The sequence below is a fragment of the Schistocerca americana genome, chromosome 3 (genome assembly GCF_021461395.2).
Source record: "Schistocerca americana isolate TAMUIC-IGC-003095 chromosome 3, iqSchAmer2.1, whole genome shotgun sequence".
Lineage (NCBI taxonomy): Eukaryota > Metazoa > Arthropoda > Insecta > Orthoptera > Acrididae > Schistocerca > Schistocerca americana.
The window spans coordinates 801,210,524-801,233,275 of NC_060121.1; positions in this window are offsets into that span (position 1 = coordinate 801,210,524).

Here is a 22,752-nt window from a genome sequence, read left to right on the forward strand (position 1 = left end):
GATGCTCTATCCATCTGAGCCACCGAGGCCACAGAGGATAGTGCGACTGCAGGGTTTTATCCCTTGCATGCTCCCGGTGAGACCCACATTCCCAACTTAATGTCCACACAGTACATTCGTTGTTCCCCTGCCCATTACACTCATTACTCATGGCAGACAATCTTACTGAGTCCCGTGAGAGTTCGGGCAATGCGTGTGCATCCGTGCAGAAGAAGGTCAATGACCAGTTAACCTTAACTATAAGAAGATGGTATCTGTTCTTTCGTACATGTCCGAAAGAACAGATACCATCCTCAGATGTAAGCAAGAGATCCCAGGTTCGTGTCACTGTCGGGGCACAAATTCTCAACTGCCCCCGTTGATATATATCAACGCCTGTTGGGAGCTTAGGGTCTTGATTTAATTATCATTTCAGTTAGTCTATTGTCCTTTTGAGGACTGAAAGGGCATTTTAATACGCACACTTCTCCAGCCCTGCACGTGCATATCTCCATATTCCAATACTAGGGATGAGTACAAGTTTTCTCGCATAACGAGAAACATAGGGAGAGTTTCTGCTCGAGAAATCAGCAAAGGCTTAACTATTTTTATAGGTATCTCTGAGGACGAGAGCAGCCATGCAGGCGACAGCTAATTACAGCTAAGGTAAATACCGCGAGCAGAGGCATAAACTTGTTGGTTCATTAGCTTGCGCCCATTGTAAAATCGAGCGATCTTGGGTAATCTTTCACTCAAGTTGTCAGAAAACTAACCATCCTCCGTAGATTATCATCCTAAATAGTACCGAGCTTTGAACTGGAATTGGATGGTTCATCGTAGTACTGGCCAACTTCATGACGTAGTCGTAGGAATAATTTTGAAAAGTTTACGACTGTGGTGTTTAGGATCATTTCACATTCTGATGACGAGCTGCGTTCATTTGACAAGCTTCGTAACATTGTCACATTGTAAACTGTGCAAGTGCGTGTATTTCTGTGATAATATTCCAACATTAAAAACAAAATTATTTACAGTTTACACAGTTGTTGTTCTGTCCTCAAGACCTCACAGAATGGCGACCCTGCTACGATGGCCATTGGTCTGCCTGGATGGCAGTTAGTCAAATTAGAAAGGAAAATTAAAATTTTTGAATTGAAAAAAAAAGTTGTTGTTTTTGTGACGAGGTTATCCTATGTATGTGTATGTATAGTGCTAAGAATTCCGTAAATGTATGAGCCAAAGTGTAGAAAAGTGTGTTAATAAATAAGATAATTTTAATGTTGGTGTAAAAGTAGCTTGTGCATGACCTCGCTGGTGAGCGCGAAGTTATTCACGGCATTGTTGAATTGGTTTGCAATTCTATAAACCGTGAACGGCGTTGCTAATGATGTGTACATAGTCTAAGAAACTTTCTACGATATTTTGGAAACGTATGCGATCTTATAACTTGATGTTGACGAGAGCTCAGGCTCGCGCATTTCGAGAAAGACAGAGGTTAGTTAGACGATCGGAGATAGCGAAAGAGCGTAAATTATCGTAGATAAGGCAAACTGAAGATATTTACAAGATAGAGACTGATGTACAACAAAAAGTACTGGGTGCGTATCACGGAACGGAACGTGGTGATGGTGCAGAGTGAATGGTGGTAGTTTCTCGATTAGTATCACAGTCTCAGAGTGAACAAAAACAAACAAATGACGGATCCAGTGAGTCAGAAGTAGAATCATAGGACGAACAACTTCAGTACGTGGAACCAAATATAGTGATTCTAAATCATGCGATTCAGTTTCAATCAGAAAGAATGTGTGTAAATGCGTCCGCACTATTTACGGAGGTCGTTGAGACGCCACGTGAAAGACGCGAACGGCAAAAGTTACATCAAATAGCGACAGGTGATGATGGCGAAGAGTCAGATAGTGTCTTCGCAATATTGAAGCCCCTCACTACGGTCGTAGAGCAGGTAAATGCAGGGCTAGCAAACTTGAAAACAGAAACAGCGAATTTAAAAACAGAAAGAAATGCAGGGTTACAAAATTTAAAAACTGATACAACGCATTTAAAAACAGAGGTAAATGCTGGCTTAAACAGTGTCAAATTTGAAACCTATGCTGGATTCGAAAAAGTCCGCGAAGATCAGTAAAAACTACGAACGGAAGTTAATGAACAGTTTACTAAAATGCGGAGAGAGGTGAGAGACTGGCACGAGCTTATACAGTCGTTAATGGCTGACCAGAAAAAGATGCGTTCTGACGTTGACCAGGTGCCCGATGCAGTGTCTAATGTTAATCTAAAAGTTGATAATTTAGCACGTAAGATGTCTGGTAAGGCGCAACAAATCGTGTATGAGCTCAGTGTGTCACGCGAGCCGCATTAAAAAGATTCAACACACGCATTGAAAACATCGTCACGAAAATTCAGAAACAGTATGAACAACTTCGTACAGAACTGAAACAGTGTATCGAGAACCGTACAGAAAACAGTAGTGAGGCAACGGAATCGGTGGTATCATCCGACATAGTGATGGACAGAAATCCAAATGTAAACAAGTCAGTCGTGCAATCCTCCGTAGCGGTAGCGGAAACAAAGAATTCATGAGATTCCATTCGTTTCGTCAATAATTACCGAAACGGAAAAGAAGCAAATGGGAAGAGAACAGTTAACACATGTGAATGAAGCAGGTAATGTGCGACCACACCAGACAATGGAGCGGGAAACGGTAAACGCTCGCGTTCCAATAGAGCGGCAGCCGACCCTCAGAACATACGCGAGTGCCGCGAGAACAGAGCAAGTTGCGACGACACATGTACCAAATTTCCAATTTCCAAATTAAAGTAGAAATGGTTATTGGCAGCAAGTCAATATGAATCGAATAGGAAGGCAAAACACTGATCCAGTAACGGGAAATTTAAACGAATCCTTCAGTCCGATACAGAAGGTTTAGGTAACTGCACACCAATGCGTAGATACGTTGCTGGATGGGACGTAAATCTGTCATCTCGGGACCCAAATATGGTAGAACGAATACAAGAAAACATGACACGGCTGAAGGAAAGGGATAATGTTGTGAAAACACAAACGCGTATTGTGGAATAGAAAAATTTGACAATGATCACTTTCCGATAGTCAGAAAGTTCCAACATTACAAAGAATGCGGAAACGGCTTACAACCACTCACATTTATTAATAAATTCCAGGTCGGTATACCGTAGCATTGGTCACTAAGACATAAACTTCACTTCATTTGTGGGCATATGGACGGCGCAATAGTGGGAACCATGCGAAGAGTAGCTGCTAACTTTCAACCGTATAAGCTATTTAAATCCGATCCATCAACAATAAATATTTTTACTTGGCCGACGAAACCGAAAAATCGATGAAAAAACCCTATTTTTTTTCAAATGGCCGCCATTTTGTTTCCTATGGTCCAAACAACTTAAGAGAGGTACAACACCTAAAGAATCCTATATACTTCGCTAACGTCAACTCAGTTTTGATTTCAGACAAGCCGGCTGACCCGTGACATACCGCGCGTGGAGGTCTACATCGAGGGACCACCCTGTAGATTGCGGTCGCTGGAAGATTATGCTAGACGAGATGAGATACTGTGGACAGGGAGATGCGCATCCGAGTGTATGGAGACTATGTGTGCTGGATGAAGAGATCATTCCAGCAGTAAGCGCTAGAAAGGTAACTGTCACGTGTCATGCCATGCATCAACCCGTGGATCTTGTAGTAAGAGAAGCATACCACTGATGAATAAATTAGTCATCCCAACATCTGTCCTCTCGTTTAAGAACGGATTCGGAGCATTGTGGATAGTTAACTGTCGCCAAGAACCGCAGATCCTTCCAAGACGCATGTGCGTAGCAGACGCTGAGCCGTTAATTACAGAACAGGTGAGCGTCATACAAACCTCGATGCCGATTCCAGGTGAAATTAGCGCTACCACTACAAGATCTTCTAGCTCGACTATCACCAGATCTCACTAAGGAATAACAGAAGAAGGTACTTGCCATTCTTCAAGAGTTCTCTGAATGCTTCAATCCACAGGTGAAGAGCAAATTAGACAAATCGACGAAGTACCGGATTAGCACTGGAGGCCATCAACCAATAAGCCAGAGGGCATACCATGTGTTAGCAACGGAACTTCGAATAATTCGCGACGAGGTAGAGAAAATGATGAAGAATGACATCATTCATTCAGTCTTCACAGAGCCCATGTTCGTCACATGTGGTCCTCGGGAGGAAGAAGAATGGCAGTGTGCACTTTTGTGTTGATTGCAGGAAACTTAATAAGATAAATAAAGAGGAAGTTACCCTCTTCCACGAATTGACGATATACTAGATTCGCTGAAGGGGGCTAAGTTTTCCTCAATCATGGACATGTACTCGGGATACTGGCAAATCATAGTAGATGAGGCAGATCGTGAGAAAACTTTATTCACTACCTTTGAGGGCCTGTATGAATTTAAGGTAATGCAGTTTGGTTTGTGTATTGCACCAACAACTTTTGAAATGATGATGGATAATCTTCTGCGTCACCTGAAGTTGACGATGTGTCTTTATTATTTAGATGGCATTATAGTGTTCTCAGAGACGTTTGAAGAAGATATAAAAAGACTGATGATGGATAATCTTCTTCGTCACCTGAAATGGACGATGTGCTTTTGTTATTTATATGACATTATAGTGTTCTCAGAGACATTTGAAGAACAGATAAAAAGACCGAGGGCCGTTCTTAAGTGTCTCCAACAAGGCGGACTGAAACTTAATCCAAGAAAGTGTGTCTTTCGAACAAAAGAAATCAGAATGCTTGGATACCTTGCTTCAAACGAAGGTGGGCGGCCAGACGCAGAATAGGTGAGATCTATAAAGGAATTTCCCATTCGTAAAAGTATTACAGATGTGAGAAGCTTCCTCGGATTATGTTCTTACTACCGTCGTTTTATCAAAGGCTTTTTTATCAAAGCCAGGCCACTCCAAGAGTTGTTAAAAGCTAATGCAAAATTTATCTTGAGTGGTGCTCAACAAAATTATTTCGATATGCTGCGAAAAGCTCTGACAAGTGACCCTGTACTTGGTCTGTTTGATGAGAGAGCACCTACAGAACTGCACACAGATGCCTGGTGGGTATGGGAACGGTGCTGTTCTGGTGCAAATATCGGATGGAAAAGAGAAGGTTATAGCGTATGCTTTTAGGACACTTACAAAAGCCGAGAGAAACTACTCAACCACAGACAGAAAATGTCTTGCTCTGATCTTGGCAATGTGCAAATTTCGACAGTATGTATGTTGAAGGCCATTCACAGTTGTTGCAGACCATCATTCACGTTGTTGGCTGACAGGTCTTAAGGATCCAACACGACGACTCGCCAGGTGGTCACTACGTCTTCAAGAGTATGACATTGCCGTAGCATTCAAAAGTGGAAGAAAACACCAAGATGCCGACTGTCTCTCAAGAAGTCCTGTGCAAGACTATCAAGACTTTGATGAAGATAGTGACTGTCTCGATGCACTTTAGAATCTCTCTGTTGAGCAGAAGAAGGACGCCAACATATCTCAAATTATGCTAGCCTTAAGTCGGTCAGAGGAATTGAAAGGACAATTTAAGGTAGTTTATGGGTTACTTTAGAAGAAAAATTTTGATCCGTTTGGAAGAGGTGGCTCCCAGTGATTCCTAAACACATGCGCTTAGATGTTCTACAGAAATTCCATGACACACCTGATGCCGGACATTTAGGATTTATTAAGACATACGATAGGATCCGCAAGAGATTTTTCTGGCCAGGTTTATTTAGTAGTGTTCGTCATTATGTGTCGCACTGTCACTAGTGCCAGAGGAGAAAGCCAGTTCCTCCCAAACCAACTGGCCAACTCATACAAATTCCACGAGCCGAAACGTCTGTTCAACGTGTTGAGACTGACCTCGTCGGACCATTTACAATGTCTGATAGTGACAATAGATGGATTATTGTTTGCACTGTTTATCTGACACGCTATGCCATTACAAAAGCCGTGAAAACAGCCGATGCATTCGAGGTAGCCAGAGTCATCGTGTAAGACATTGTATTAAAACACGGTGCCCCCAAGGTCGTTAATTACGCATCGAGGGAAAGTTTTTCGATCGAATCTTGTGACAGACATACGCCGTCGGTGCAGCATTACTCATCACATGACGACTGCCTACCATCCGCAAACTAACGGGCTTACTGAACGCCTTAATAAGACCTTGGCCGACATGCAATCAATGTTCGTCAGTGTTGAGCAGAGCAATTGGGATGAGTTGCTACCTTTCGTGACGTTAGCCTTCAACACCGCCTAACAAGACACCACATGATTTACGCCATTTTTCCTGGTGCATGGGCATGAGGCGACTACGACGATTGACACTGTGCTTCCGTTACACCCTGATGACATGGACGACGGCTACATCGGCCAATTGTTAACCAGAGGTGAGGGAGCTCGGTAGTTAGCTCGACTCTGCATGCTGCAGGCTCGAGAAAACTATCGTCGAAGGTATGACGCGAGCCACCGCTCTGTTGCCTACCAGCCTGGTGACCTCGTCTGGATCTTCACTCCTGTTCGGAAGCTCCTCAGACGCTACTTTGGACCTTATAAGGTTGTAAGACAGTTGTCTGGTGTTACTTATGAAGTTGAAGATTTCGACTCCGACGCAAGACGACGAAAGATCAAAGATACGGTGCACGTCCTTCGAATGAAGCCCTACAAGGATCCTGCCACGCAGGGTAAATTCGATACTCCAGCGACAGGCAACAAGCGGAAAGTTGACGAAGCGCGTGGCAGAAAAAAAGTTTTAAGAACATCACCGCCAGGGCGAGCATCAGTCATCGGGAGTCGAAGTATGCAGGACAGATGACTCGTTCCCGGACTAGGACGACGTAATACCTAGACGATGTTCACATAAGGAGGGAGCAATGTCGCAGAGGAAGTTGCGTAGCGCCGTGTTGTAGTGGTTATGACACTAAACTGTTGCGTGGAGGGTCGTCAGTTGAAAACTCACCTGGACTGTACAGTATTAATTTCTATATTCGGTTCGAGTACATTCTAGAAGTATCCACAAATGTCAAGAAGCATTGTTCTGGAATGTACTGTAGCTGTATATATACCCTGCATTCTGGCCGGAGGCAGTTCGCTCCGCTCTCTTGTGTGTGCAAGTGCTTAATATATCTTCGTTATGTGAAGTTAGTGTTCGTCATTCATCTAATTACACCTTGTATGTGACAATATCATCCACTCGATTCCGAAGATTGCAAAAGTCGACAAGTGTGGGGATTTTCGTTCAGACACCTTAACAGATAATGCCTCCGAGTTGCCGACAAGAATAAAATAGAGAAGAATGGGAAATAAAATTAATGGCTATCAGGTTGGCGTTAGCAGATGTAAAGGCATCGGACATGCAGTTCTAACGTTGCAGTTGATAACGGAATCAAGACAGAAGAAAAATCAGGACACGCTCATTGAGTTTGTTGACCAGGAAATAGCGCACGACAATGTAAAATGGCCCAAGATGTTTCTAATGATAACAGAATGTGGACTGAGAGTGAATCGACCAAAGACGAACGTAATGAGAAGCAGCAGAAACGAAAACAGCAAGAAACATCAGGTTTGTTGTTCACGAAGCAGATGAAGTTGAAGAATTCTGCGCCCTACTTAGCAATAAAAAACCATGTTCGATGGAGCAATGAGGACACAAAATGTAGACTACACTGGTAAGAAAGGCATTCCTGACCAAGAGGTCTACTAGTATAAACATAGACCTTAATTTGAGTAAAAATTTCTGAGTGTGTACGTTTGGAGCACAGCATTGTATGGGAGGGAAACTTGGACCGTGGTAAAACCGGAATAGATGATCATCGAAGCATTTGAGATATGGTGCTACAGAAGGAAGCTGAAAATTAGGTGGGCCGATAAGATAAAGAATGAAGAGGCTCTCCACAGATTCAGTGAGGAAAGGAAAGGAATGTATGGAGAACACTGACAAGAAGAAGGCTCGGGATGGTAGAATACACATGTCGACAAAGCAGGAAATAACGTATTAGAGGGATCTGTAGAGCGTAAAAACTGTAGAGGAAGACAGAGAGGGAAACACATCCAGCAGATAATTGAGGACCAAAGTTGCAAGAGGTGATCTGAGAGGAAGAGATTGGCACAAGAGTGCAATTTGTGGTGGGTGCATCAAACCAGACAGGAGACTGATGACAAGTAAAGGATAACATCGAAGAATAAGCACGTTGGTCCGTTGTGGGTAACCTGAGTAGGCAGGAATAATTAAACCATTTGCAGTTGACCTACGAGAAACGTGGTGAACGAACTAGGATCTGTGAAAACGGAGGTTAGTTCAAACAAATTTTGGGCTTGTAGCCGGCCGCTGTTTGATTCATTCCATGACATTTCAACTAGGGACCTGATTGTCGTCTTTAGATGAGCAATCGAAGACTGACGAAGACCTGCTCCATTCTGCCCCATACAGCGCACTGCGAAAATTCTGTGCATGCTACAGAATTCAAGTTGACCGACGAACCACAGTTCCCGGCAGCAGCGACCTCGCTGGTGGAAACGCGGAACTCAGTGGTCCTCTGCGTTACTTCTCACCTCGGCCGTTGGCACACTCTGCCGTCTTCGATTAGAACAAATCATGGACATGATGGGGTTCCGAGCACTATCCAGCTGAAATCCGATAACATGATTCATCATATTTTCCGCCAGGCGTTTTTCCACGGATTCTTTAATAATGGAACCCCTAAAACATTTTGCTGTGGTCAGAATCACAATCCATTGAATGTCCAGTGGACATAAAATTTTCTTCAATATCAGTCTTGCTTGGTGGCAAAAGGCGAGTGCTACGTTGTTACTCAGTGCAGTGCTCATTCACAGTGCGTGTGGTCTGTCGTATGTAAGGCATACTCCACTGAAAATGTATTTTGCAAATTCCGGACATCCGCAAAAACAAGTGGTCCTTCACCGGTCCCAAAACGTCTGTAATCTTAGGTGGGGGACGGAAAACCAAGTTCACTTGAGATTTGCAGCGAATTCTGGCTATTTTAAACGAAATGTTGCCCACAATATGGAGAAAAGCTGAAGATTTTGAAGGCGGGTTCTCCTCCTTGTCCACTTCCTGAGTCTTGACTTTAATTGACAGTGCCCAGTTAACCTTCTGGGTGGAATGTTCATTTCTTGTAAGCAATGTATCTAGGAGTTCTTTAGACAAATTACCTAGATCTGAGACAGTGTGATCTCTATGTACTAGTGTTTAATCACGCTCGCAGATTGCGACACGTGATGAGAACTTGACGCTTGGAAACAAATCAGTGTGAGTGGGCTTACGATAAACCGAATTCCGTAGAGAGCCAACATTATTTTGTCTAACCAGGACGCCCAACAAAAGCAGACAACCATCTTTCTCTCTTTCAATTTCGAACCGAATGGTGTTATGAATCGATTTAACGTGGTGAAGAAACTCCGTCAATTTATCTTCTCCAAGTGGCCACACTACGAAACTATGGTCCACATACTTCCTCAATAAAGTTGGTTTAAGAACAGCTGATGCAAATGATCGTTCCTCGATATCCTCAATAAAATGGTTTGTAAAGAAAAATTTACAAATGTGCCTCTGGCAGATTCATCACTAATTGCCAGATGTTTCAAGCGGACATCACTGCTTTAATTCGGAACGCTCTATCCTTAACCTATTTTATGTTCAACCAAGATATATTCTGAACAGAATGACTGTGTCGCCATGGGAGGCCCTCTATCTCCCATGGTGCTCATTCTTTCAATGGAGTATTTCGGGGAGGGATGGTCTGCATCAACTGACCTTTAAACCAACTATGTTTTGGAGGCATGTAGACAATACTTTCATAGTGTGGTCTCACAGAGAAGACAAATTAATGGAGTTTCTTTACCTCCAAAACTCTATTGATAACAACATTCGGTTCACTATAGAGATAAAGGAAAATGGTAGTCTGCCTTTCTTCGATGTTTTGGTTGGACGACAAAATGAGGGTTCTTTCGCCATACAAGGTAATGTATGCGACATAAATGTCCTCACTTTGTGAGATGATTAACCTGAAACTGGCATTTGTCAAAGAACCTGTCTAGAGTTTTCTAACAATTTAAGAGACATTAGGCAACAAGTAAGACTAGCAAATACGGAAACCCCAGAACAATGAAGGCAGATAGGGCAATGCATAGGGAAGTTACTCCAATACAAGTTTTGCCCATGGTTGCTAGTAACGAAAGCATATACTCCAAAAGTCAACACAAAGATATTCCTGATCCAATAACATAGACCATTCCCAACGGTGGAAATGTCGTCACCTGTCAGTGTTAAAGCACATGAAGACTTCGATCATTCACATGGGACATAGCAAGCCTTGAAGGTCGCTGTCGGTGCACTGTCACAGATACCAGCAGCATCTGCAGAATGGAATGCAAAGCCTCGTGGATGAAAGCCGAAAACAGCGATTGATGAACAGAGTATGTCTAACATGCCTTACACACTTGTACCATGTCAGTTGATATGATCTGAGACTGTTGTTTGCCTGCATAACACTTCGTTTGTTCTTACACTATCAAGAGACAGATAAATTTTGTTATCGTATGTGGTCGTATGGTTTTGTCCCTGTAGTTTCACCGGCAGTGGGTGCAGATATGGACCAAAGATGTATTAATAATTATAGAGCAAATAGATGCCTACACACTAATGTCGTTGCAAGACCTACAGAGAAGTCAGAGCACAAGTGTTACAGTCTGCCCAAGTAGGATGATACAGACTGGTGTATAGGCATGCCAGGTCCAGTTATTTCTGGGAAAAGTTTAAGCAAGCGACTGCCAGTGATAAGTGTTAACGCCGTTCTTTACAGAGAGTAGGCTCCCTCTAGTACCATGGAAGTTATTCCCAAATCTCTCAACGGATGTCCTATCACCTTTTCCATTCTTGTCAGTGTCTTCCATATGTTCCTTTCCTCGTCTTTTCTGCAGAGAGCCTCCTCATTCCTAACCTTGTCAGTCCACCTACTTTTCAACATTTTTCTGTAGCAACACATTTCAAAGGCTTCGATTATCTTCTGTTCCGGTTTTCCCACAGTGCAGGTTTCACTACAATACAATGCTGAACTCGAAACGTACATTCTCAGAAATTTCGTCGCAAAATTATGGCCTATGTTCGATGCTAGTAGACTTCTCTTGACCAGGACTGCCCTTTTTGCTACTGATGGCCTAATTTTTATATCCTCTTTGCTCTGTCCGTTATGGACTATGTTGCTGCTTAAGTATTAGAATTCCTTAACTCCTTCTACTTCGTGATCTCCAACGCTGATGTTAAGTTTGTCGCTGTTCTCATTTCTGATACTTCTCATTACTTGTACCTCTCTTCGATTTACGCTCAGTCCCTGTTGTGTGCACAAGAAATTGTACATTCCATTTAACACATCCTGTAAGTCTTCTTCACATTCACTGAGTCACAGTAAACCGTTGCGAACAAGGGAAACCAAATATTGTGAATAATGTAGAATGGCGGCTAGTAAAATATTAATATTTGTAATGGAATAATGATAATTGAAACCAACAGCTATTGTTTATTCACAGCATGCTATCAGTTTCGACGCCAAAGGGTGTCATTTTCTGGCTTTTGTGGATAGGAACATTCATAGCATGATAATAAAGTATGGAAGTACAGACAACAGAAATCACAGATTGTGACTAAAAAGGGGATAAATCACATGATAAAACTTCATAATAAAATCAAACTATCGTTAACCATAGTAAATAAGATTCAGCAGCTAACATATATTGAATAACACTTTTATTTTTTTTTATTACTCCTTTATATTTAATTTTTTTTTATACCAGGAATCAGATATTCCAACGAAGTAATGAACCCGAGGGGAACCTGAGTGTACAACGAATTACACCAGCAAAGAAGTCAAAGTTACACACATCTCTAATCGGAACACCTATGACTGAGGGAGGTACCAAAAACAATAATAATCATAAAACGAAACAAACTGATAACACAATACCAAACGGATGGAGTAAACAACTGCAACAAAATCTAATGAACAAACGTTCATGGGATAATGCACACACACTGTAATAATAATAACATATATTCTGTCAACCGTTAACATACAAAATATGTAAAATACAGTCTAAAACGTAGTACACAAAGAGCATTGAAGTCACAAAAAGCTATAAATAGATGCTTCATTGATATTACTGTACTCAGTCATCTCCCTAAGGTTCCCGACCATTTCAGCATAGCAAATGTGTAACTTGTGTGAGTATAAGACCCTAAATGCAATACCTTCAAAGTAGAAACGAAACAAGTCACCAATGTTTCCACTAATTCCAGAAAATTTAACGGACGTAAAATGATGGTGCCAACATTAGTAACATCCACTGTCAATATGTACCCACAGGGTGTAGAGTAACATACTTGGTACATGTATACGAACAACTGCAGAAGGACACTCGTGCCGGAAGTCCTCTACTTACATGTAACACTAGACTACAGAGTAACCTGTAAGAATGCAATCAGTAAAATCAGTTGCCACATATGTGTAACACACATTCCGGACCAAGCATACAAAAATGTCCATATGAAAATCTAGCCGGATAAGCCCATAACACGTACATATTAACTACAGCAACAGACAGCACCATCACACCACGATTATAAGCGTGTAGTGATTCAGATTACGATCTGTGTAATCTACTCCTGTTTTAAACGAAAGTCACAGCACTGCACAGATTTACCTGCCCACCAAATACTTGTTGAATGGTTTGCAAATAAAGCTCAGACATAGTAAGGGAATTATGTGTAAATTAATGACGTGCAAGTGCATGATAAATATTTTTGTGTGTGATCAATGACTTCTTCAAAGACTCATGTTATCGATTAAGTGTATCAGTCGTTGAAAACATGATCTATGTAGTAATAGAAGAAGAACTGAAGTTTTGTAATGTGTCAATACTGGTGCGAAGCATGTAGGACGAGGGTATTATGGGTACTCCAAACTGAAAAATTCGAGACGAATTTCCTGAAGGACGGGGGAAATGTTACGCCCCAAGACAATATCTCCGGTTGACGCTAGTAATTCGTAAGTGTTATTCCTTAGCAATTTCCGGAATCCGAGCTCTTGTGTCAGTTACCCGGGGACTTCCACCTAGAAGGAAATTCTGAGCGAGTACCGCAAACACGAAATCAATAGCAGCACCTGACTCCTATACTATACATACAAACTTTACTTCTCCTTAACTCTGTGAAGCTGGCGACTACTTACTGTGGCATGTATTTTCTTCGACACAAAGTATATATACATACCCTTAATGTCAGCTACCCATCAAGAAAACGAAACACATAAAAAAAAAAAAAAATGCTGCACCACCTCGGTTCCTAGAACTCCGGAACCTGTACAGAAAATTGGAATAGAGATCAAAATAAACACCATTTCCGCCCTTTTTATTGCTCATGAAAACCCCACACTGCATGTTGTACGATCATATCGCAAGACCTTTAGAGGTTGTGGTCCAGATTACTGCACATAGTGGTACCTCTAATATCCAGAAGCACGTCCTCTTCATTGATGAATGCCTGTATTCGTCATGGCATATAATCCACAAGTTCATCAAGGCACTGTTGGTCCAGATGGCCCACTCCTCAATGGCGATTAGGCGTAGACCGCTCAGAATAGTTGGTGGGTCACGTCGTCCATAAACAACCCATTTCCAATCTATCTCGGGTATGTTCGATAGGGTTCATGTGTGGAGAATATGCTGGCTGCTCTAGTCGAGTTATTTCGACATGCTGAATGAGGTCATTCACAAGATGTGCACGATGGAGGCGCGAAATGTCTTACATGGAGACGAATGCCTCAGTAATATGCTTCCGATAAGGTTGCACTATCGGTCGGAGGATGGCAGTCACGTATTGTCCCACTGTTGAAGTTCGCTGTTACGGCGCCTTCCATGACCACCAGTGGCGTGCGGCGGCCCCGCATAATGCCCCCCCCCCCTCCCCTCCCCTAAGACATCAGGGAACCTCCACCTCGTTGCACTCGCTAGACAGGCGTTCAGCCTGACCAGGTTGCCTCCAAATGAGTTTCCGACGATTGTCTGGTCGAAGGCATCTGCGACACTCAACGGTGGAGAGCGTGATGCCAGTCCTCAGCGGTCTATTCGGCATGTTGTCTGGCCAATCTGTACCGTGCTGCATAGTGTCGTGGTTCCAAAGGTGGACCTCGCATGGACGTCGGAAGTGAAGTTGCGCATCATGCAGCCTACTGTGCGCAGTTTGAGTCGTAACACGACGTCCTGTGGCTGCACGAAAAGCATTATTCAACATGTTGGTGTTGCTGTCAGGGTTCCTCCGAGCCATGATCCGTAGGTAGCAGTGATCCTCTGCAGCAGTAGCCCTTGGACGGCCTGAGCGAGGCATGTCATCAACATTTTCTGTCTCTCTGTATCTCCTCTATGTCTGAACAACATCGATTTGGTTCACTCCGAGACGCCTGGATACTTCCTTTGTTGAGAGCCCTTCCTGGCACAAAATAAAAAAGCGGACGCGATCGAACCGCGGTTTGACCGTCTAGGCATGATTGAACTACAGACAACACGAGCCTCTACCTCCTTCCTGGTGGAATCACTAGAGCTGATCGGCTGTCGGACCCCTCTGTCTAATAGGCACTGCTCATGTACGGTTATTTACATCTTTGGGTGAATTTAGTGACATCTCTAAACAGTCAAAGGGATTGTTTCTTTGATACAGTATCCACAGTCAACGTCTATCTTCAGGAGTTCTGGAAACCGGGATGATGCAAAACGTTTTTGAAGTGTTTTCCTGTGTGTTGATATTGCTTCATTAAAACGAGAGGATGAAGTAGCATCTTCCTACATCCCAATGAGAAGCTAAATGTCAAAAATAAGTAGTTTTGTGTGTTCTGAAATTAAAAACATACTGATAGAGCAACTGTACTGATCTTATTGATGATAGTCTCTGTTTTTCGTAGTGAATGAAGGAACTTTTGATCCTGGCATAAAGAGGATCGTTGTAGTAAGAACTGTAAACAATACATTATATGAATAGCCCTATAGTGCAGTTTCCAAAAGGGGAGCCTTACGTGTTTATCCCATAAACGTGTGTACTGTCTGGACGCATTGGAAGCATATAATTTTGAGGTAGTGGCACTGTTTCAGAACGACCAACTCGAGAGTCATAGGGGAAATTCGTACTTAGGCCTCTGACAGTGGAATACACGTACCGGTATTTATTTTGCCTAGATTGTAGGATGTAGAGCATTCAGAATTGGTGGTATGAACCAAAACAAGAAAAGGATGTCTAGTAAAAATGTACTCTAAAATGCATACTTTAAGAGGTATGAGTACTTGTTCATATCTGCTAATGCGGAGCACATCTCTTGTAGTAAACAATTGCGCATAGCTCTTAAGATACGCAGCTTGGAGCCCATAATTACTAGATTTATTATTTTTTTTTTTGATTCATACTACCACCTTTCGTTATTGCCTACACTGCAACATTAGTTGCAACAGAACCGGTTCGTGTATTCCATCGTCAAGGGTACCAAAATGATTTTCATTTGTAATTTACGACTCGATCGCCTCTGTACCGGTGTCTCTTGTCTCAGATTGATACATTCTTCCTTATCCATTATCCCTGGGAATTTGTGACATCATCAAGATATCATTCCATACAAGAAAAGTATGTATCTAAAATGTGACTAGAATGGTATGGAGGAGGCTGACAGTGTTAAATTCTTGGAATGACAACTTATTAAATATGAAACTGCCGTGTGGCTAGGGCCTCCCGTCGGGTCGACCGTTCGCTAGGTGCAAGTCTTTCGATTTGACGCCACTTCGGCGACTTGAGTGTGGGATGAAATTATGATGATAAGGACAACACAACACCCAGTCCCTGAACGGAGAAAATCTGCGACCTAGCCGGGAATCGAATCCGGGCCGTTAGGTATGACATTCACTCGAGCTGACCACTCAACTACCAGAAGCGGACTAACATAGTTAATAAATTCAACTGCATGGAATATTTCTCAGAATTTCTGAAGTGGGTCAAAAATAGCAATTTGCTGTTCTGTTGCTCTCAGACGTTGGTGATATAAAAATGGGAAACGAAGGATTCGTTTATATTCATTCCACTATGTCACATGAGATCATTTTTGGGGGCAGCTGAACAAAATTTTCAGCATACACAACCGTACGTATTATTATTTTGTGTGAACTCATGACCATCTTGCTGAGGCCTGATCATAGACCTGTGGGTACAGACTACTGTTTTGCAGCACATTTATTCATCAATGAATTTTGCATCAATAATATGTCTGTTTTCCAAATCAGCAGCTCAGATCATGATATCATTTCGAGGTATAAGAGTAATCACTTAGTGTGTTACATTTTTCCAGAAAGGTGTCCATTATCCAACAACAAGTATTTTCAATAACTTGTCAGCAACCATAGAAAGCTTAACTACTACTAATTTTCAATTTATGAGAGGCCTACCCGTTTTATTGGTGATCAACTCATTTTACTCAGTTGACGAATTACTTAATAGGACCTACTGATGTGTATATATTATTCATGATATCGAAAAATGTAAGTATAATGTAAAATCTGTGTTCTGTACATCATCAGTGTAGTAATGTGAACAATCAAATCAGTACTGTAAATTGATTTCCTCTTTGATGTAGCGTGGCTACGAAAGTCTAGGAATGATCTTGTGCTACTCAGTCATTACGTACTACGTATGAAATTTTGATTGCCTTCAGTGACAATGTATGTCCGATTTTTTGACTTTCGTATATCCGCTAGGACCATTTCACTTGAGTTATGTGGAACGTCCGTTAGCATACCGCTTTTCCCACGTAAATCTGTGTTCTGTTTTATATTATGTTCTAGATCACTGTGAATCTCACTATGAACCCATCGAACATAAAGTATGCATTATTTAATTTAACGCAAAAGTCGGTCAGACACGTACATATTTCTGCGACGTGTGTATATAACATACTTTGTATACAGTGATGCTGAGATCAAAGAGTTAGTGAATGGTGACATTTCGGCATATACAGCGCTGGAAAGAGCAACCGGCGTCTGGAGACAGTTGCAGGGACTCCCTCGAACTGCAGCCTCCGATCTGCTCTCTGGAGGGCGAAGCAGTAATCGCCTTTTGAAACGGCCCAGCCACCCGCTCGGGCCAGCAGAAAAACGTCGGTCTTCTATCTCGCAACTCCAGACTGCGTTCGGAGCCGTCAGCATTTTCAAGGAAGGAATTAGTCTAAACGCCCGACTGGACGTAAAACTTGGCGGGGATGAAGTGGATGTGGCGCATTTTCTGGAAGGGCGAAATTTGTAAGAAACTTGCACGTTGAATCCGATTTGTTGCTGTTGTACACTACACCATTTGAAATCCTAATAGTCATTTAAGTCCCTTACCTGCCGGTGTTAGTGTTTCGAAGATCAGTTTGGATTCCGTAGAAATACTGGAACACGTGAGGCAATACTGACCTTACGACTTATCTTAGAAGAAAGATTAAGGAAAGGCAAACCTACGTTTCTAGCATTTGTAGATTTACAGAAAGCTTTTGACTATGTTGACTGGAATGCTCTCTTTCAAATTCTAAAGGTGGCAGGGATAAAATACAGAGAGCGAAAGGCTATTTACAATTTGTACAGAAACCAGATGGCAGTTATAAGAGTCGAGGGACATGAAAGGGAAGCAGTGGCTGGGAAGGGAGTAAGACAGGGTTGTAACCTCTCCCCGATGTTATTCAATCTGTATATTGAGCAAGCAGTAAAGGAAACAAAAGAAAAATTCGGAGTAGGTATTAAAATCCATGGAGAAGAAATAATAACTTTGAGGTTCGCCGATGACATTGTAATTCTGTCAGAGACAGCTAAGGACTTGGAAGAGCAGTTGAACGGAATGGATGGTGTCTTGAAGGGATGATATAAGATGAAGATCAACAAAAGCAAAACGAAGATAATGGAATGTATTCAAATTAAATCGGGTGATGCTGAAGGGATTAGATTAGGAAATGAGACACTTAAAGTAGTAAAGGAGTTTTGCTATTTAGGGAGTAAAATAACTGATGGTGGTCGAAGTAGAGAGGATATAAAATGTAGACTGGAAATGGCAAGGATTGTTTCTGAAGAAGAGAAATTTGTTAACATCGAGTATAGAGTTAAGAGTCAGGAAGTCGTTTCTGAAAGTATTTGTATGGAGTGTAGCCATGTATGGAAGTGAAACATGGACGATAACCAGTTTGCACAAGAAGAGAATAGCAGCTTTCGAAATGTGGTGCTACAGAAGAATGCTGAAGATAAGGTGGGTGGATCACGTAACTAATGAGGAGGTATTGAATAGGATTGGGGAGAAGAGAAGTTTGTGGCACAACTTGACTAGAAGAAGGGATCGGTTGGTAGGACATGTTTTGAGGCATCAAGGGATCACAAATTTAGCATTGGAAGGCAGCATGGAGGGTAAAAATCGTAGAGGGAGACCAAGAGATGAATACACTAAGCGGATTCAGAAGGATGTGGGTTGCAGTAGGTACTGGGAGATGAAGAAGCTTGCACAGGATAGAGTAGCATGGAGAGCTGCATGAAACCAGTCTCAGGACTGAAGACCACAACAACAACAACAGTACGTTGCTGATATCTTTTACTGGTACTGAGCCTCTGAAATGATACTCATATTATTTCCGCAAATACAGTCTACCAATCACCGTGCCTAATTATGGACATGAAATTTGATGGTAATTTAATTCATTGGCCTACCTGTGCTTACAGAATTCCATTCAGCTCTGTAACTTGTTGCTATTAGGAAAAATTATGTAGCTATCAAAAATCAAATTTCCTTTATGGTACTATATGCAATGCAAGACGGTGTCTTACTAGTTTTCGTAAATGGTTCTCAGTACACAAATCGTGAAGTGAAATGCGAATGGGCAAACAGAGTCATTAAAGTAAATGAAAATGGGGAACTAATCTTAACGACTGATAAATGAGAAAATGGAATTTAAGTTTGACTGTAGTTCATTAAGCTGTGACAACAGTACACCTTTCCTTAAAGTTCTCACACCTAGACAAGTCAGCAAATATGCTCCATAATATCTTTCCTGTGTAAAATATCCTCCCTTCAGTCTTATTTCAAATGTAAGACGTGACCATATGTTTCAATAGAAAATTTCTACAGCGAACTTCAACAGTGAGACAATACACATTTACAAACATAAAAACTGGATTGTCTTAAATGTTGTCTTTTATCAGTCATCCATTAATATATTCTCATTTGCTCAATATCTTCCTTGAGAATGTATTACTACAAAATTCTTTTTAAATAATGCTGTCTGCACTACACAGCAACCAGCTTCCACCACCTTTAACACAAGTGCATTACCAGTCTGTCCAAAACAACGTGCTACTGTTCATCTCTGAATGGCTCTTACGAAGCGAAGTTAACCTCTCTGACCAACATCTCCGGCCTTAAATGCAGTCTTACAAAGAATATTATTATTTCGATGTATCAGAGGTTGAGTACATTTTTCAAATCCCCACTACGTTCACATAAATGGTCAAAACAACACTAATATCATCATTGCAAATAGGAGAGGCGTCTTTCATACTAATGCTGGTAATCATCCGTATGGGCGAAAATTTCTCAATTACATCTTCCCGATCTTTTCGCAAGATATGGGTAGGACATAACGCTATATTGGTTGACTCTCCTAATAACGAACGCTCTGGGCTCTTTAAGAGTAGAGCATACTGGTAACCCCTTCACACAGGATGGAAGGACGACGAAGCGTTAGGGCCAATTCAGATTAGTAATGTCATTTGTCGTTTGATATAACTTATCGAGATAATTACAAATAACAGCAAACTCATAAGTGATCAGACTCTCTCTTAACAAACAACAAGTAAAAAGTCAATATGGCCAAAAATGTGCAACAGAAATTTACACACAATAAAGAACAGTAGCATTTCACATTAAGGAAAAGGTAAAAATTATGCGTCGGGGCCGGTTCCCACATTTAGTCTGCACTCGACCAAGCTATGTTCCTAATAGCAGTAGCTGCTACAGTTTATTCGTAAAACCTAACGTTATTTTATAGGATCTTTGAAAGTTCCTTACACCAAGAAAGGAAGCAAACGTACTGTTAAAACAGAATGTTTCTCGACCCCCTTTCTTAAAAAGATTATTTTTAAATAAGTAATACTAAAATGCCTCTAGAGAATACAAGGTGAAGGCAGTACACTGACAGCTTAGGCTAAAGCCAGTGAAAAGAGAAATCTTCAATTAAACTATGAATCCCTGACAGTTGAGAGACAGCTGGTACGGTACAGTTGCTTAAATCTGAAATTCTAAGAAGGAAGATGTTATATGCGAGAGGGTACGATTTTGAATAGTACAGGGTGTAAAATACACAAGATAGCTTAAGTTGCTCATTCCAATAGATGTCCTGAACTACTGAGCTTAGGGCAATCCCCAGTAAGGGTAACTGATCATTTTATATCACATGATTTGTTACCAAATATACAGTTCGGCTTAAGAGGTCGCTTAAGAACTGAACAAGCTATATTATCTCTCCTTTGTAAGGGACTGTATGGATTAAACAAAAAGTTTCGAACGCTATGCATATTTTTAGATTTTACTAAGGCGTTCGATTGCGTTGATCACAAAATATTGCTTCAGAAGTGGGACCATTATGGAATACGGGCAATAGCTCGCAACTGGTTCATTTCTCACTTAAGCAACAGGCAAGAAGAAGTCATTATTTACTATGTTGACAATGGCCGTGATGTAGGGTCTGAGTGGGGTACGGTGAAGTGGGGACTGCCCCAGGGATCAGTGTTCGGGCCACTCCTGTTCCATATTTATGTAAATGATATGCTGACTAGTATTATGGGTAACTCTAAAATACTTCTTTTTGCTGATGATACTAGCTTGGTAGTAAAGGATATTGTGTGCAGCATTGGTTCGGTTTCAAATAGTGCAGTTCGTGACCTAAGTTTTTGACTTGAAGAAAATCACAGTAAGACTCAGTTTTTACAGCTTCTAACACACAATTCAGCAAGAGATGACGTTTTAATTTGATAGAATGGACATATGATTAGTGAAACTGAACAGTTCAAATTTCCTGGTGTTCATATAGATAGTGATCTGTCATGGAAAGCACACGTTCAGGATCTTGTTCAAAAACTTAATGCTGCCATTTTTACTATTCGAACAGTATCTGAAGTGAGTGATAACTCTACTCCAAAACTAGTCTACTTTCCTTATTTTCATTCGCTTATGTCGTATGCTGTTATATTCTGGAGTAACTCTTCCCACTCTAAAAGGACATTTTTGGCTCATAAATGGGCGGTTATCGCAATAAGTGATGTAAATTCACGAGTCTGGGTATTCTGACATTGGCTTAATACTCTTCAGAAATCAAACCTGCACAAAGGCGTGCAGTATACTGCTGCATCCTTTTTCAATAAGCTACCACTGGAATTCGAAAATTTTAGCAGTTATCCATGCACTTTTGAATTGAAACTGAAGAATTTCCTCATGGGTCACTGCTTGTATTCTGTCGAGGAGTTTCTTGAAAAAGTAAGCTGATTCTTTTTGTATTGTTGACTGCATTTACTTAAACTTATGGAAAGACTTTTTTCGGGTTCATAAACCTTTTATTTCTATCTGTCAGTACTTTTTAATTAAAATTTCATATACTGACATGTTCCACGACCTTGGAGAATTGCCCCTGAATTCGGTCCTACGGAACTTGACGTGTAATTAAATAAATCTGATATTTTACCGGATTCCTGATATTAACGCTACACTTGTGAAATGGTAGTACGGAAAAATCCCCATTTCATCACTACCTCGGAGATCCTGTGTCACATCGCTTGTGCGCCCACTATAACACCACGTTCAAACTCACTTAAGATTTGACAACCTGCCTTTGTAGTGGCAGTAATCGATCAAACAACTCTGCCAAACACTTGTCTTACACAGGCGTTGCCGACCGCAACGCGGTATTCTGCCTGTTTACATGTCTCTGTATTTGAATACAAATGCCTGTAACAGTTTCTTTGGCGCTTCAGTGTAATACAAAAAGCAACTACACTTTGGCTACCATTGAAAATGTCTTTTGAAGGAGTGTGAGGGGGCAATCCAGATTATTAATATCGTTTCTCGTTTGGTTACATTTATTCAAATAACAAGAAACGAACCCTCTTAGCAAACAACAACCAAAGAGCAAATATGCCAAAAATGTGTAATAGAGATTTACACACAATAAAGAACAGTAGCATTTCACATTAAGAAAATGGTAAAAATTAGGTATGGGGTTTATTTCCACATTCAGTCTGCACTCGACCAAGCTATGTTGCTAACAGTAGAAACTACTAAATTTTATAGTACAATCGGTAAATTCGTAAAAGGCTACAATTTATGTCATAGTAAAGTTAACAATTTCTTATACCAAGAAAAGAAACGTATAAAGTGTTAAAGCAAAATATTTCTCCCTCCCCTTTTTAATAATTTAAAATAAGTAACACCAAAGTGCCTCTAGAGGATACAAGGTGAAAGCAGTACCTTGGCACCTCAGGCTAATGCCAGTTAAAATACACCTTCAATTTAACTACGAATCCCTAATGGTTGAGAAGAGGATGGTACTGTACAGTTACTTAAATCTGAATCTCTAATAAGCAAAATGTAGTAAGGGAAAGGGT